Raw genomic sequence first — 17,832 nt, forward strand, 5'->3', positions numbered from 1 at the left:
TGGCCAAGACATGGGAAGAACCAAAGTGTCCTGCCATAGATGATTTGGATAAAGAAGTTATGGTATAAATACACAATGGAATACTATTCTGCCATAAAAAAAAGATGAAATAAAGCCATTTGTGACAACATGGATGGATCTTAAGGTTATTATGCTGAGCGAAATAAGTTAGACAGACAAAGCAGAGAACCATGTGATTTCACTGATATATGGTATATAAGATTGTGAATTGTTTTTAAGAAGGATATTGCAGTGTTGAATTACTAGTTATGAAACTGGAAAAACTAACATTTGTCTAAGAAAACTAAAGAGATTTTTGCACTTTGGGTGTGGCATCATTCTTGTTTTTCTCAGCCAATTTTAATGAAAATAACAGAAAACAGAGTCACAGACAAATTCACTTTTAATTCTTACCATTCCATATTCTTTCTCTGTGTTTGATCTGAGGTACAGTCTATATTGACAACATTGACGAACATTTCCTTTTTTCTTTTTACTAAACTTGCCTGGAGACTTCCAGCTGAGAATACAGTTTTCTAATGCTGGAGGTAGATATTATTGATTATCAGTTGTTTTTTTAGGTAGCTAGTTTGAGTAGCTTTTAATATATTTAAATGCAAATTGATTAGATATCAATACTAATTATATGTAGCATATAAAGCTAATGTAAATTTCTAAGTTAATAGTTACTAGCAGCATTGTTTTGAAATAGACAAATATTTAGCACCTCAGTAAATATGTGTTTTACATTTTACTAGTAAAGTACATATTTGATATTAGTACCATGACAGAGTTTCACAACCTGGGGGGATGAAAAACACAGACAAAACCATTTAAGTCTCTTCATAAAATTGGTAAATGTATGAAGATGCTAAAATATCCGTTTGTTATTGTGATTGCAGATGTTCTATAGTGAAACGAAATGAAAAATAGGAATATCTATTGTTTACTAAATGTTGTTTTTAAAATTTATATTTCAGAGTTCAAGCATGACTTTCCAATTTAGTTAGAAAGGTAAAAGATACATTTTTAGATTTTTGAAACTACCAGGCTACAGTCAGGATAAATAACAAGACTTACTGCCCACTCAGCATGCTTGAGCCCGGTGCATGGTTTAAGGAAATGACGTGGGCTGGGTTAAATTCTGTAACCCTCACTGAGTGCCTAACATGGATGGGCGTCCTTTTATATAGATAATCTCCTTTATTTGTCACAATATTCTTTCATAATATCCTTGTTTCAAAAGAATAAGAACTGAAGCTCTGCAATGATATAAAACAGCTTGTTTGGGGACTTAGGAAACAACTCATGGATGTCTAACTCCAAAGGCCATTTATTTTCATTTCACCTAGGATCTTACAAAAGATAAGGAGGAAGAAACTGCTTTAAAAGTCCAACCCAGTGAACCAAAACTCTATCAAAGATATAATTTGTGTACTCAAAATACTTTTGTTTAGTGCTTACTATGTGCTAGGCATTGTGCTAAGAATTATTGGGGGAAGGGGAGCTAAGAACAAATCCTAGAACCAGTTTTGAATGGAGGCATTTTGTCCTCATAGTCCTAGCTTTCAGCCACTGTACTATACTGCCCAGCAGCAGGTACTACTGATAGTTAAAGGACCCTAACAGACTTGAAACCACTTCTGATTTGTGTCAAGAAAATTGAGAGAATAAATTCTCCCATTCGGTTGGTTGCCTCTTTATTTTGTTGATCTCTTCTTTTGTTGTGCAGAAGCTTTATAGTTTAAAAAAAAACCCTTCATTTATTTCAGCTTTTACTTCCCTTACTTTGGAGTCAAATTCATAAAATGCTGTTTGAAGCCAAGGTCCATAAGTTTAGTACCTATGTTTTCTTCTATGCAGTTTATTGTGTCAGGTCTTATGTTTAAGTATTTGATTAGTTTTGAGTTAATTTTGGTATATGGTGACAGGTAGCAGTCTAATTTCATTCTTTTGCACGTGGCTATGTAATTCTCCCAGCACCATCTATTGAAGAGGCTGTCTTTTCTCCATTGTATGTGTTTGGCGTCTTTGTCAAACATTATCTGTCCATATTTATGTGGGTTTATTTCTGGGTTCTCAGTTCTATTCCATTGGTATGTGTGTCTGTTTTTCTGCCAATACCATACTGCTTTGATTATTGTTGCCCTGTAGTACAAGCTCCAATAAGGGGCTAATATCCAAAATATATAAGGAACTCATATACTCAACAACCAAAAACAAACAAACAAACAAACAAAAAACCCAATTAAAAAATGGGCAGAGGACCTGAAGAGACATTTCTCCAAAGAGGACATACAAATGGCCAATAGACTTAAGAAAAAATGTTCAACATCACTAATCATCAGAGAAATGCAAATAAAAACTACAATGAAATATCACCTCACACCACTTAGAAAGGCTACCATCAACAAGACAAATAGTAACAAGTGTTGGAGAGGCTGTGGAGAAAAAGGCATCCTCATACACTGTTGGTGGGAATGCAGATTGGTGCAGCTGCTATGGAAGGCAGTGTGGAGGTTCCTCAAAAAATTAAGAATAGAATTACCATATAACCCAGCAATCCCTCTCCTGGGTATCTACCCCAAAAATCAGAAAACATTTATCCATGAAGACATATGTGTTCCTATGTTCATTGAAGCTTTATTTATGGTAGCCAAGGCATGGAAACAACCAAAGCTGTCCTTCAATAGATGAATGGGTAAAGAAGTTGTAGTATATATACACAATGGAATGCTATTCTGCCATAAGAACAGATGAAATAGTACCATTTGCAACGACATGGATGGATCTTGAGATTATAATGCTCAGAGAAATAAGTCAGACAGAAAAAGTAGAGAACCAAATGATTTCACTGATGTGTGGTATATAGAACTGAAAAAAAACAAAAGAACAAGGAAAACAAATGAAGAAACAAAAATTCATAGACACAGACAATAGTTTAGTGGTTACCTATGGGTAAGGGGTAGGGAGGTGGTAGATGAGGGTAAAGGGGGTCAAATGGTGATGGAAAGAGAACTGACTCTGTATGGTAAACAAACATGTGTTATATAGATGTTGTATTAGAGAATTGTGCACCTGAAATCTATGTAACTTTACTAACATTTCTCACACTAATAAACTTTAATTAAAAAAAAAATGAGAGAACATGTGAGAGCCAGGTTCTGGAGTTTGGGTCAGTGTATTCAATAATGGAGTGTTTTAGGTTTTCTCAGAAACTGGGTGCTACCATATTTGCCTCAATGAAGATAGTCTCAAAAATTTGCAAGGACAGATATTGGTAAGTGTGTTCCACTAATGCCCTCCAGTAAGGAAAAACAGAAGAACAATGCACTAAGAATAACTCACAAGAAAAAATTATTTGCAAAAAATCCTGTACATTCTTTCTTGATTAGCTGTCTGGGATTAATTGAACACTAAATGCCAATAAGTTGAAGCTTGAGAGGCCAATATGAACAGTGAGAGTTACTTCCTTCTTTCAATTGCATTTTCAAACAATTTTGTTTTTCCAAAAATATTATGTTATCAACAGAAGATGTTTCCTTTTAAAAGTTAACTTTGTTTCACCTTTTCAATTATGAAATTGTAACACATGCATTTTAATAAGTGAAGTAATGTGTAAAGTAAATTTTAAGTTTTACTTAAATCATATAAAAATGTTTGTTGTCATAGAAGTGCTTTGGTTCGAGAAATATACATAATACATAAAGCAGGTAGTAAGCAAAAGTCACATATTAACATTAAATGAACACTGTAGAAACAAGAAGTCTAAAATCGTGATTTCTTAAGAATTATAAAATGGGAAGCTTATATACATAAAATTCATTTTTTCTTGGACTTATATAGAGATTACAGGTAACCAGGAAATCAGTTTGCAATATAAAGGAATTAAACTCCATATTCACATGAATGTACTGCTAAACCAAAGAGGAAAACAACTCCATTTTAGATGGCTTGCCAGAAAATATTTTCTGTAAATGTTTTCCCCATCAACTGCTTATCTTTGGAAACATGGTTTTGGTTGTTCCCACTTTACTCATTCTGTAGACTGTAGAGAAAATGATTGGTCAATGACCAACTTAGCCTCTCTGCCTTGCCTATGAGCAAACCCTCTGGAACTAAAGACTCCACACACTAAGGACTCTCCCATCCAGAGACTGAACACAAACAGCTCATTTTCCCAAAGGAATGGAGATCCCCAGGGAGCCTAAGTTTGGGCTAGTTATTTTTTTCCCCAAAGTCCACCTGAATTATGTGGCACAGAATCTAAGACAGCTTGGTGCCTGAGCCCAAAATGCGTATTTCCTCCATGCAAGACCATCTTCATGCGAAAACCATATAAAGGGAGAGCAGGCAGATGATAGTGCACGGCCCCACAATTTCTTCATAGGATAACAGAGAAAGAAGGGCCCTGGTACCCAGTAGTGCTTCTGCCTGTGAATTCCTCTCTAGATCAAACAATGCTCCTTATGTTTGCCAAATATATTTACTCAACAGTGATAACAGGAAATAATCAGGTTCAGACTCTTTTAGGTCATTCATGCAAAATTCAAGTGAAAATCCAGAAGTGTATATACACAATAAAAAACAAAATTGCTTTTTTAAAATACTAAACATGTAAGTATGACTGCTTTATGTTGTAAATGAAGCCCTGTGGTTATCATTAGATCATTTCAATGCAACATGTGCACACCAGATAAATGTCCCAGTGTGCAACTGCTTGGCCTGGGGCGAGATACAAAAGTACAATACACATAAATATTTAAAATGTTTAAATCTGGCTTAAAACTTTTAAATAAAATATGTTATATATTCCTACTTTGACAGATATACTTTTATAATGACATGGAATGCCAGGTTTGAATTTAAAATTTTCTGACTCCTTAGATTCCAGGTTTGCAAAATGGCAATATAATGAGGTCAGATCCCTCATTTACCCTGACTTTGTCCACTAGCTCTTTCTTAGTCTCATACTGCAGGAAGCAGGTTGACATGAGAAAGGCATAACCTAATTTGAGGAGGCTCTCTTCACTTGAAGCAGACCTCAAGGGAGCTGACGCCTAGAGGCTGTTTCTGGACCTCACTCCTACTAATACAGCTGGGCTGTACATTCTTCCTTGAAGTAGAATCTAGGCTGTACATCTCCACACCTACCCCACTGGTGAAGCCCTAAATAGCCATCCCCCATGGGCAAGACCACACACTTTCTGGCTTTCATTGTTAATATAAACAATGAGGAGGGTATTGTTTCTGGAATCTTGTTGCATTGTGTGTACATCTATACCTTAGACCAAATACATTACTGTAAACGATGCCAAGTGAAGAAAAGACTCGTAAGATTATAATACTTCTTTATGTGAGTTCAGACCTGAGCCAGGTGATGCTACTTGACTTCATTTCAAGTGTATTGTTTAATAGATACACCCAACATGGGGCACACATTACATGTATTTCAGGCTATGGGGAGGGTTCAATTGTAATATCCAGACATGAGACACATCCACCGAGGTGACAGGGGAGTTCACTGGAGGGCCTATTATAGTTGGCTACAAGCAAGTCAGAGAAAAGGGAGAAGAGGAACAAAGAAAGACAAAAAAAAACAAGACTATAGAGTCTGTTGGCCTTGGTAGAACACAGCTTCAGATAATGGCAGGCGGACACAGATGCTGGGCAAAATTTCAAGAAAGTTATATGGTAAATTGTTCAGTAGTGGGCTTTGCCTACCGTAGTTAATTCCCCTAGTTAGTCTGCTAGAAGTCGATGTATGTATTAGTGTCTAAAGAAGTTAGATGGAAAAGCATTTAACGAATCTAGGGAAAATAATAGGTAAAAAGCTAAGACCCATTACTAAAAAAGGAGAGGACTATTCAGAAGACTGCGCAAAGAGGAAAGGAGGACATCTAGGACACTGAGTGTGGAAGGACTCCTGTGTTGGATTCTTTTCCAGAGATCATTTTCAACTGCTTTCCATCAAGGGTGCCATTATACAGTCCAGATGGGTTGGAGAGAGATTCAAGGAAAACGGGAGATAGTGACTTATTGCATCTCATCAATGCTTTCATCACTGAATAGGAAGTAACATAGGAGACTAATTACTTAGTGAAAGACCTTTTCAATCAAAAGAAGACTGAGGCTGGGACTACGTCTTCTCTCCAGAAGGACCCCTAATGTCTAGATCAAGTCCTTTGTTTTCTACCTCAGGAGATCTGTTATAGTGACAAGTCCTCTCGGATGCTTCCCCAAAGGGAAATAAATAAGAAGACAGAGTCTCTCTGGTGGGACGAAGCCAAGGATACAAAGACTGCATATGGGCATCAGTGTGACTCTTTGTTTGATGTTGATTGATCTGGGATGTCTGCTGACTATTCGACCTATGAGTTGCAGGCTCTACCAACTGTTGTTAATATTGTTTGCCCTACACCATTTACTTAACACGTTTGTCACATAATTATGAAAAATTTTACATCTGAGTATTTACAAAATGAAATTCATATAAGGAATATATTAAAATATGAATACAACTTACAGAAAATGTCCTACTTCTGTAAAATATCTAAAACTCAAATAATATATGCCTTTTCATATAGCAAGAACTTCCTAACAGTGTATTTTGGAATCCTTGCGGTTTTATGGTGCCATTCTTGATTCTAAGTCTAAAAGGATAGCATTAACTTCAGTACTTAACAGACTAAATATGTTCAGCTGACAGGCTTTATTTTGCCCCAAAAGGACTCAAGAACATAGACAAAGAGCAGAGACAAGGGCAACAATTGAAAATCCCACTACTCATCTTCTGTTCCTCAGGGAGAAGTAAACAAAGTGACATCCATAGGCAGTATTACTGAAGCAATATCTTGGCATACCGGACATGACTTCCCTGGTTTTCATATCTTCCCCTGCCATGTGGATCCGAAGATATCCACAACTTATTATTACCATGCAAAACAGTAAATCAAGACCAAACAACTGGATTCAGGGTTCTCAGTTCTTGCTGCTTCATATTTAGGCAGCTTTTCTGATATGCTCTTGGATTATGGGACCCAAAAGTTTCTAACTGCATATACTTATATGCTTCCTGTACATTGCACCTGTCATGATCCATTACAATGTCTCAGCATCAGCCAGAGTCTGTCCTCTTTTATCTGTTTTATACTCTCAGTTAATATATCATTAAAATGAAGATATCCATAGTTAATAAAAGTTGGAAATTATCTTTCTATTTTATATTTATCAATTCACAAATCCAGTGGCCAAATTAGGGTTCCAAATATTTACATATTATAAAGAGCTAAATTGCTCCTTGGGCCTTTTCTTCCATCTTTCCCTTCATAGTTCTGCCATCTTGCTGGTGTGTCTCATTTTTGTGCTGACAATGGAATTGATTAACCAATAGAAAAGCCCCTCAAGCTACATGAATACTGTGTCCATCAAGTATGTGGGATAGCAGGTGTCCTTTTCTTGCATCACATCCTTAATCTTGCTTTATAACAGCTATCATTACTGTCTGACAAAAATGCATTGATGGTTTCTAAATGATGAGCTACTTAATATATTATTCTTGATTAGAAAAATAAGCACTAACTCTTATGGACTAATGGTGATAATGAGCCAGTCAGGGAGACCTGTAGGGAAGGCATTCAGAAGGGAAAAACAATGGATTGTCTTAGTTGAAAATGTGCCCCGAAGACAAGTGTCTACACACACTTCAACTTGCACCAACATTGCTCGAGCATGCTTATTGCTTCATGCCCTTGAAAACACATGGTATTTAAATCTTAAGCTACACATTTTTGATTGACCTAATTTCTTCATCTGCCTGTTCTACGTTCTACAACCTAAGTTCCCCTGAATGTCTGTAAGACAATCTTAATAGAAACTGGATTATAGCATTCCATTACAGACTGTTAAAACACACAATCGAAAATCAGGAATGCTTGCTATTTTGGTTTCACAAGCTCAGAGTATTACCAAAATGGCAAACAATGTACAAGGACAGTAATGCATGAAAGGAAACAGGCTGCCACCATTGAACGTACTCCAACCAGAGCTGTGATCAGGTGCTGCTAAGAAAAGTCCTGCACATACAGCTCCATAGTAATAATGTCTGGAATGAAAAGCAGAACTCTTGAGGTGAACATCATTATGAAATGAAAATATCCCTCTACAAGAAGTGTTTCTCTTTTACCTCTAGGAAGGCAAGAAGAATCAGCTAAATAAGAAGGGCAGTGCCCGTAGGCAGCAGATTATTTATGAATGCCAATTATGACCCCAGAGCAGTTAATTTGATTTCTCTCATGCTTCACCAAGATTAGAAATTAAAGGAAGTATCTTTTATTTCAGTTTCTTAAAAAGAGTTCTTAGCTGATCACAGCTTTAATAGTTATAAACACTTACAGGATGAAACCTAGACATTGCTTTGATGTTATTAAAGAAATCTGACATTTTACATATTACTCCATTAGATTGATGTTAATTAAATCACAATGGCAATTTTTCATGCCTTCTTCTGAATTACTTGATTCTCCCTTTTAAAAGGAAAAAAAAAGAACATCATGAGTCAATTCATGCACTTCCACTTACCCCAAAGGAAAAAAATCAATGTTTAAAACTAGATTATTTAAATTAATAAGCGAGATTTACTTTAAACACAGCTTTTGTTGTTTGTTGACAACTTAGAACATCACCACAGGGTGAAGTTTTAGATATTTAAAGAATCCTTCTTTCAAAATTTTGATTTTCATGATCTTTAATAAGTTGGAAATCAAAATCCAAAGCAAATAAAATGTATGAAAAACAAAGAATGAATTTGTGATGGAATTGATTTTTTTAACCCACTTTTTTCCTTGAAAGTACATTTGGGCATTATATAGTGATATTAATCAATACCCAGTTAGACCCAAAAATGGTTAAAACATGCTTTTATGCTTTCCTATGGAAAAAGCAAAGAAAGATCCCATTTTTCATATATGACCCCACAGCATTATACTTTATAAGAAAGAGTCTTTTCCATTTTCAGCCTAAACAGCAATCTCTGCTTGCAGCTGTTCTATTTGAGTAACCTGATTAAAACCGAATGATAACTTTTTTCCAAGTCTTTACTGTAGTTATGATTGCTACAATAAATGGCCACAATCTTTTTTCTCCAGATAGGATATTTTGCCGTAAGAAGCTCAAGATTTTTTAGCTCTTAGTTCTGATGACTTTTCTCTTCCAGGCTGTTAGTGAAGATTGTTTGATCAAAGCATCTTTTATAACCAATGGTGCACCTTATCATTAAACTAGATAAAGAAATGGTATGTAGCCCTACCATAAAAAAGGGAAATTGTTTCATTAGTGGATATGAGAGGAAGAACATAAATAAGTAGGACACTGGGATCAAAATTGTTCCAGAAATATTTTTTTAAAGATTTATTCTCAGATATATAGTTAGAAGATAATGTCCGTGGAAAAGAAACATCCCTGGATACTGTTTTGTTGCTGTCAAGTGAATATTGAGGTGAAGTCAAGGTGTCTATTTTCTAAGGTAAAAAATACTACACCCTAATAGTTGGTGAAACAGGATTTCAGGTTCTCAAGTATAAAGGCAATTAAAAGAAAAATCTATATTTAAAAAGACAGCTCAGATACAAAGGAATTTAAGTCATCTAATCTACCCAGATATAGCAATGTCTTTTATGTGTCCCTCACAAAAAATCATCCAGCCTTTCCTTGAAAATGTGCACAAATATGACTCTTTTTAGTTCATAAAATAGTCCATTCCATTATTACTTAGCATTAACTGCTAAAACACTTTTTCATATGTTGAGCAAAAACTTGCTTTCCATATCTCTTATTAGTGCAATTATGGCCTATCACATAGTACAAAGAAGTCAAATCCTTAAGTAATTACTACAAAAATTAAATTTGTTATTATGCCAGTCTTCCCAAGTGTGTCTTTCCAAAGCCAAGAATTTCTCAGTCTTTCAACTCTTGAACTAATATCCACCTTAATATTAGACAATATTGAACACAATATCCCTACTGAGGTTCAGGGAAATTCTCACTTTTCTGTCCTGATTAAGGCAGCTTATGGGTAAATTTATATTTTAACTACCTTGCTGTACTACTTTTCACTGTCCGGCTAACAGTAACCCTAGTGTATTTGTGTGTGTGTGTTTTTGTGTGTGTGTGTATAAACTTCCCAAGGCTTTTTCAAATTAACTGCTGTAGAACCATTGCCCTTAGCCAATCTATGCCTTATATAATTAAAACAAACAAACAGACACAATTGAACACTGAACTTTAACTTTAACTATGTTGTTGATGATTATGGTAAGAAATCATAATTTCAATTATCAACAAATTGGAATACATGCATGTGTGTGTATATATATATGTATATATACAATTTTACATGTGTATATATGTATATATAATTATATATATGTGTGTGTATATATATATGTGTTATATATATGTGTTATATATATACATATATATATATATATATATATATGTATATATATATATATATATAAATTGCATATATATATATGCAATTTTATAAAGTAAAGTTATAACCCAGCTTCCAGAAGCCTCTGGTTTCCAGGGTAGTTTTTTTTAACTGCATTTAGGATTGCTACACATTTTTTAGTCATAGTATTGTGGAGAACATTGTAACATATTTATATATTATATATTAAGCCTTCCAACCTAACATTTAGTCTCCTCCAAGATTTAAATTCTTACTTTTGTCTACTAAGCAGGTTTATTGTGATTACTTATCTAGTTTCTCCCCATGTACGAAAATATTTCTCCTTTAATGACTGATACTGTACTTTCTAACACCCCCTTCCTGATTTCTTTTATTATAGCACACTCATCATTTAAATGTTTGTAATATGTTCTCAATTATTTCAGAGAATTGTAAATAGCTTTGAAAATCAGACTACTATCATTTTGTGAGAAAAATAACTGAATGATGCTGCAGGAAAAAGAAAAAAAAAGAGTTGTATAGGAAATGTATATACTTCGTTAAATGTTATGGAAGGTTTTATCAGAACCCTTAGTTCAAAGGGTACAGATTCATTAAAGTGAATTGGTCTGAGACAATAGCAGACAGGCACAAATGGATTGTATCTTGTTTTGCACTTCGAAGTAAAGGGGCTTTGGACAAAAAAACGTGTTTTAAATTCATTTTTTTCACCTGTAATATAGGATTTTTTTTTTTTCCTGTCAGGCTGGTTGCAAAGAGTAAACATAATCATTCTTTAATTTATTATTTGCCTATTGTGTTGTAAGCAGTAATTGCTGTGTTTTAGGTAATTTTTGTGTTTTAAATTTTCTTTAATATCCGTAACACCTATGTGTCTTAAATGGCATATGTGAAAGTCTTAGCACTGTGTGTGACATACAACGGGCATTTAACATATGTTTATGGCTTCTCCTCTTCTCTTTATATTAAAATTATAGAAGAAGCTATTCTCAATATTCAGTCATTCTGTCAATCTGCAGTTGTTTTGCCCATTGAATTAAACAACAACAACAACAAAACAAAGATTTGCATTATAATAATAATCAATTACGTGACAACACTAATTGTAACATGAAGAATTTGAATAATTCTGTTTCCTTCCCACATATTAATTTATTTAGTTTTATAGCTAGGCATAAAATACCTCCAAATTTTAAGACTTGCTTAATTTTATACTCAGAATTCTTTTCAAAGAAGTGCAGACACTGTATTTTATCAAGTCCAATGTACAAAATACTGAAAAATTGCCTTAAAGTAAAATTTAACAAAAAGGTTTAAAGAACAAAACAATTGTTGAAAATATGATCATATGTGCCTAGAACAGTGTTGCATTTACTCTTCATTGCTCATCTAGGCAACTTGTATGTATTAATACATCTTTGTGAAATTAATATCTCTAATGTTGAAATAAAAATTAGTAAAACAATTAGGGCTGCACTTGCAAGTAAAGCAAAATCTTTAGTTTTACATGCACAAATGTGTGAAACTTAACATTAATACATTAAGGAAAATCTTGGTTTAAACAAAAATGATTTTTATTTTTTATAACTATAAGTATGACCTTTAATAAAGAACTAGTAGTTCTGTATTATTTGAATGTTTAGGATTTTCTCCTTTAATGTTAACATATTCAAGATGGAGTGAAGACTAATGAAAACACTAGCCTCTGTTACTGCAGAGTTACCTACAAAGACACTGAAATATATTATGTGACAGAGTATATGTTGATATGCTCCAGCAAAATGCATCCAGCTGCCATCATAAGGATTTCTCCACAGCGTTCAGTGCCCGTGTTGTTCCTGAAAACACCTTTACATTATCTAAAAGTTTGTCTTGAGGTTTTCTATTGGCTTTTAACCTTACCACACTCCCCTCTTTACCATGTTAGTCAAGTATAGCTGGTAAATTCAGAGCTAGGAATTACTTCTCTGACACTCCAGTATTCAGTCAGATGATTGTATACATGTTTTTATTCTCTTTAAAAAAAAATGTGTATGGAAATATTATGAGGCAAGCACTGTGTTAGGCACTGAAATGAGATAAATAAATAAATATGTTACCCATTGTCTAGGGACTTATGATCTCTTGGAATAGAGTGGAAAGCACAGCAACTAAGATACATTGTGATATTTATTAAAATGTCATAGAAAGATTTCTGGAACGTAAAACTTGAAAGTCTAGAGAAAAAAATTATCTAAGAAGAAAACATGTCTACCATGAGGCTTGAAATGCATGTACAATTTGACCAGGTGAAGGGTGGAGTAAGATAGATAGAAATAGAAAAGAGAGAACTTAAGTTTCTAATGGACTTTTCAATTCCTTTATGGCTAGAGTATAGAAAGTAAATTAGGAAAGAGTGAAATAATGCAGGAGAAATAAGCAATGTCCATAGCATGAAAGACTCTGTAGGCTGACATTTTTTTCTGAGAATAATAGAGAGCCATTACTAATTTAAAGCAGCAGACGGATAAGACTCATAAGACTTGGTTCTGAGTAAAATCAGCCTGAATGTACTGCAGAAAATGAATTGAACAGGGGTAAGATTAGAATCAAATAAAATAATCATGAAGATTTTGTAGTAATCCTTATACAAAATAATGGTAGTCTGACCTTAGAAAGAAGTAAGAGGATTTGACAGTTAATTTAATAAAAATAATAAGTAGAATGGTGCATTGATTCAGTAGGTATACAAATAGCCACTGTCCACTTCCTTATGAGAAAAAAAGTAAGATAATTACATATTTTTATGAAATAGTTATAACTGTCTTACTATTGGTTAGATGCATATAACAATTATTATATCCTTCACAATCACCCTTCAAAGTAGTTATTAGTTATATTATTCGAAAAAAAGACAACTACCTGAAGTTACATACCTAGTAAGTGACAGAGCTGGGACTTTAATCCAAGAATATTTGATTCCAAAGTTTACACTTTTCCCTACCTGTTGCATCTCTTCCATACTTAATTTCAAATTCAACAATTTCATAATATTAAGAATTTTAGAGAGGTAATTTTTAACTGTATCGAAATAAATCTGTTCTATTATTAATGACTGCACTGCTTTAAAAATATTTTCTCAACCAAGAACTTCACCATTAATGAAAAAATTAATGGTGAAGTTCCTGGTTGAGAAAAGATTTGAGTTTATCTGATACATGGGTCTGTTTATAAGTCTTGCCAATTTTGCCAACTGATGCCTTAGGTTATTAATATCCCAAATGAGGTTCATGCAACATCATCATCTGGATGCTGGATTATTTATTAAAATGCATATTTCTGGGTCCCATGATGCATTTAGGGCATGATTCAGAATATTTGGACATGGAAGTGATATTCTCCATTCTAACAAAACTTCCAAATAATTTTTATGCTCAATGCATGTTGAGAATCCCTCTCATAAAATGTAGAAATATACACTTATCCAGTTTATCTGTTTGTACAGGAAAATTAATAGGCATAAAATAATTTTAGCATGCTATTAAGTAATAAAATTATATAAACAAACATATATATTACAAGTATGGGGAATTTTACTTTTATAATAAAAGAGTATGATAGAAAAAAAAATAAGACATTACAATAAATTAAATATCAGAAAATTAAACTTTGAGGAGCAAAACATTTTTCCAAAGGCCTTCTTCTAAGGTTAACTTATGTTGTTATTTTTAGAATGTGTTCCTACATTGAAAAGAACTGAAATGCTTTCTACATTGAAGCCTAGGAATAATTTAACCTCTTATTCTAGGTAATCTGTTTGATTTAGTTCCTGTTTATTTTTTTTCATTAAATGAAAGTATTCTGAAATCACTAAGTACCGAGTTTTTTAGTGCATAAATATCCATGGGCTGAATGGATGAGCAACAAAAATAGAAAATGATGTAATATAGGATAAAGAGCAATATAGGATAAAGAGATATTGAGAAATTTAAAATATTTTCTAAATAATGTCTTAAACAATTTACTTTGAATACCTCATGAAGGTATATAAGTGTGACTGTTATGATATATTTCTATCCTTAGTGTTTTAAAGTATTGATATTTATATCAATTTTCAAATGCTAATTATTAGGTTACTTTTCCATAATATAAGGTTCTGAGAAGGCAAAAACTTCCAGAGGAAATGTGCAAGCCTACGTGATTCTATTACTTGTATCTATCTTTGACCTGCCCAAGTCTTACCTTGTCTGAGCCCACGTGAAGGAATGTACCAGTTTCTATTGCAAACATTGGAGATCTGTTTTACCTTTCCATCATAATTTTTTTACTGATTATTTTCTATCCAAGCTTTTTTTCCTTTAATATAAAAAACTGCCATCAGAGTGTCCTCTAATTTTATTAATTTTACTAGAAGTTCTAGTAAAAAAATAAATAAATAAAAGTATATAGATGTACTTGTTTGCCCCTCTACATACTTCTCTTGAAAATGGGAAGGAAGCAGAATAGCAAAATAAATAAACTCAAGATGTCAGAGCCTTGGAAATTCTACCCTTTCTGAGCTCAAAGTATTTCTGATTGAGAAATAGATACTATATGTTATATGAAACAATAACATTTGAATTTGTAAAAAAAAAAGGAAAGAAAAGAAAAGAAACAAGAAAGAAAGAAAGTTAGTTTGGAAGAACTCAGGTATTAATTTGCAGCTGTATTTTCTACCATATACCATGGCACTGGACAGCATTGCAAGTTTGCAGTTAGAGCTAAGAATTCTTTAAGAATGTATTTGACAGAAATTACAGGAGGATGAGTCGAATACACGGCACTCAGTCAGTTATTTATTTTACATTTAAAAATCAACCTTTCAAGCAGTCCAGCTTTTGAAAATATTTGTATCATAAATTATCTCAAGTGTCCTATAGTTCCTTCTTGTAGCGATGCTTTTCAAAGTCATTTGTTATTCAGCAATTTCACTGGTGCATTCTATTAGCAATAATTTATGTTTGCCAATGAAACCTGAAGGGACAACTTGACACCTTGACATTTAATGCTGTGGTGAGGTGAAGTAAATTGGTGGTTTCATACTGCCTGAGCACTACAATATTTTATGTGGCTTTTGCACATATTGAACAATAACATTTGAATCCATAAACAAAAGTAAGAAACAATAGTTTGGAGGAACTCAGTCAATAACATGTATCTCTGAGTTATTACCTTGCAACTAAAAATACATATACATTGCCCCATCTATCCCTAGCTAACTTAGTCTTTTCAAGTCTCTGGCTAAACTGGGAATAACATCCAGGTGGATGTAAAAGCGCGGACTTTAACCCATTAATTAATATTTTCAATGTATTTAATTTCAGAGTTCTGTTTTACAAAGGCTTTGAATGTAATTTGCATAAAAAGTTTAACATGAGCTGTTTTTTGAAAGCCTGGTTAAAATACCTTGACCAATTCCATTATTATAGAGGAATAATCAGAAAAGAATCATATCTTCCATATTCAAAGGCTATTTCTCATATGTAATTATCACATAATATAAATATCAAATTTAATAAGAACATGAAGTTAATTTTAACTTCATTAAATAACATATTTAGTAGGTATGGTAAATTTATGTTAACCAATTTGGGAATCCTCAACCCCTACAACTGCAGCAAGTTTGTTTATCCCAATACCCTTTCTCCTTCAAAAAACTCAATTTATGTGAAACTTAAAATGGGGGAAAAAATAAATTCTCAGTAATCTCTAAAGCATGCAAAAAGATTTTCCCCTTTTGCTCATTGAAAAAGCTAAAACTTCTGACAAATCAAGGATTAGAAGTGGGTACAAATCACTTCTTTATTTTTTTTAAAGAGTGCATTTAGATTGTAAGTTTTTAAAATTATATCGAGCTTTATCCAATCCCCTTATTAGAAAACTGCAACCAAAAAGGTTATGAAGTTTTCCCAGGCTATTTGCTATTTGAAAGTACACAGGCTTATTAATTGCTATAAATTTATAGAAAGTAATTCACCAACTTTAATAAAATAGCATGATACTACCAAAAAATAATTTTAATACATTAGGCCTACAAGTTTGGTTTTGCAGAGACAGAAACAGCAGCATTCTTCATTTTGAACATGGCTTCAGTCACAGCCAGGGTTCTAACTGCAGCACTCTCTTTTTGCTAGTAAGCCTCAAGGACAAGCTGAGGTCACTGAATATCACTTACAATTCAGACGGTTTGAGATGTTGCTGAACAATGTGATACTGCCACCTTCTTCCAGTATCTTATTTTGTGAATCCTGATGTTGCAACTTCGGCTGGCATGTTAGTTGAAAGGTTTCATTTTTCACTTTTTTTTTTCTTCAGTTCTTTGTGCAACATCTAAATACCTAACACCTATGAGGAAAACCTGCCCGTCAAGTTCAGAGGCTTCAATACAGATTTCAAAACTAACATCAGATAGGAGAGTAGAAGGCAGAGAAGAGCTGTCATCACTTAATCATCACAACTGATCATTTAACTGCCATAGTTATTGATTTCTAAGTATCAGATTTTTAACTTAACTCTTTGGGGAATTTTGTATCACTAAAGAAGGAACACAGCAAATAATAATAATAATAATAAATAAATAAATAATAATAAAAACACAACACAACAAAACAAAAACAAACAAACAAAAAAAAAACACTTGGATTCCATAAATAGATTGCCAGCTCTTCCTTAATGCAAATATAGGGCATGTGTAGCTCAGATATATCATTCCTTGCATTATAAGAAGGGACAGAAAAGAGAGAGAGAGAAATGAAAGTAGATCCTTTCATATAGGCAAGATGCCCTTTAAAAAAATATCTAAACAGATCCTAGGAATTTAAACCTGTACACATTGATTTAAAAGTGTGCTACCCACAACACTACAGCAGCTTTAAAGAAATGGTTCCTAAGAAATATACGTAATAAATTATGCTCAGAATTTAGAGTTAACTGAAGACATTCTTATATAAGTTTGGTGTGAAAATCCCATACTATTGCTTATCTGGGATTGTCATATGAGATTTTATATACATAAACTTCTAAGATACAAGAAGTTCAAAAATTTAAGTCTGAGACATTGTCCTACTACGTAGACAATTTTAACTAACTTCTAGAATATCTATAAATGTGATAATGAGAAAATAGGTTTAGAGTAAATGGTGATAATATGTACATATTGTGTGTATGTATAAAGGAAAATAAAAGGCAGAGAAAGAGCAAGAGAACTAAAAATGAGACAGGGTGAGAGAGAGAAAGAGATTGGGAAAGGGGGAGTAAAGGAAGGAGAGAAGGAGAGATAGAATGAAAAAAGTTCTTATTATGGAAGTCCAATCAAGGTACTTTATATAGGAAATATCTTA

The sequence above is a fragment of the Rhinolophus hipposideros genome (genome assembly GCF_964194185.1).
Source record: "Rhinolophus hipposideros genome assembly, chromosome: 11".
Classification (NCBI taxonomy): domain Eukaryota; kingdom Metazoa; phylum Chordata; class Mammalia; order Chiroptera; family Rhinolophidae; genus Rhinolophus; species Rhinolophus hipposideros.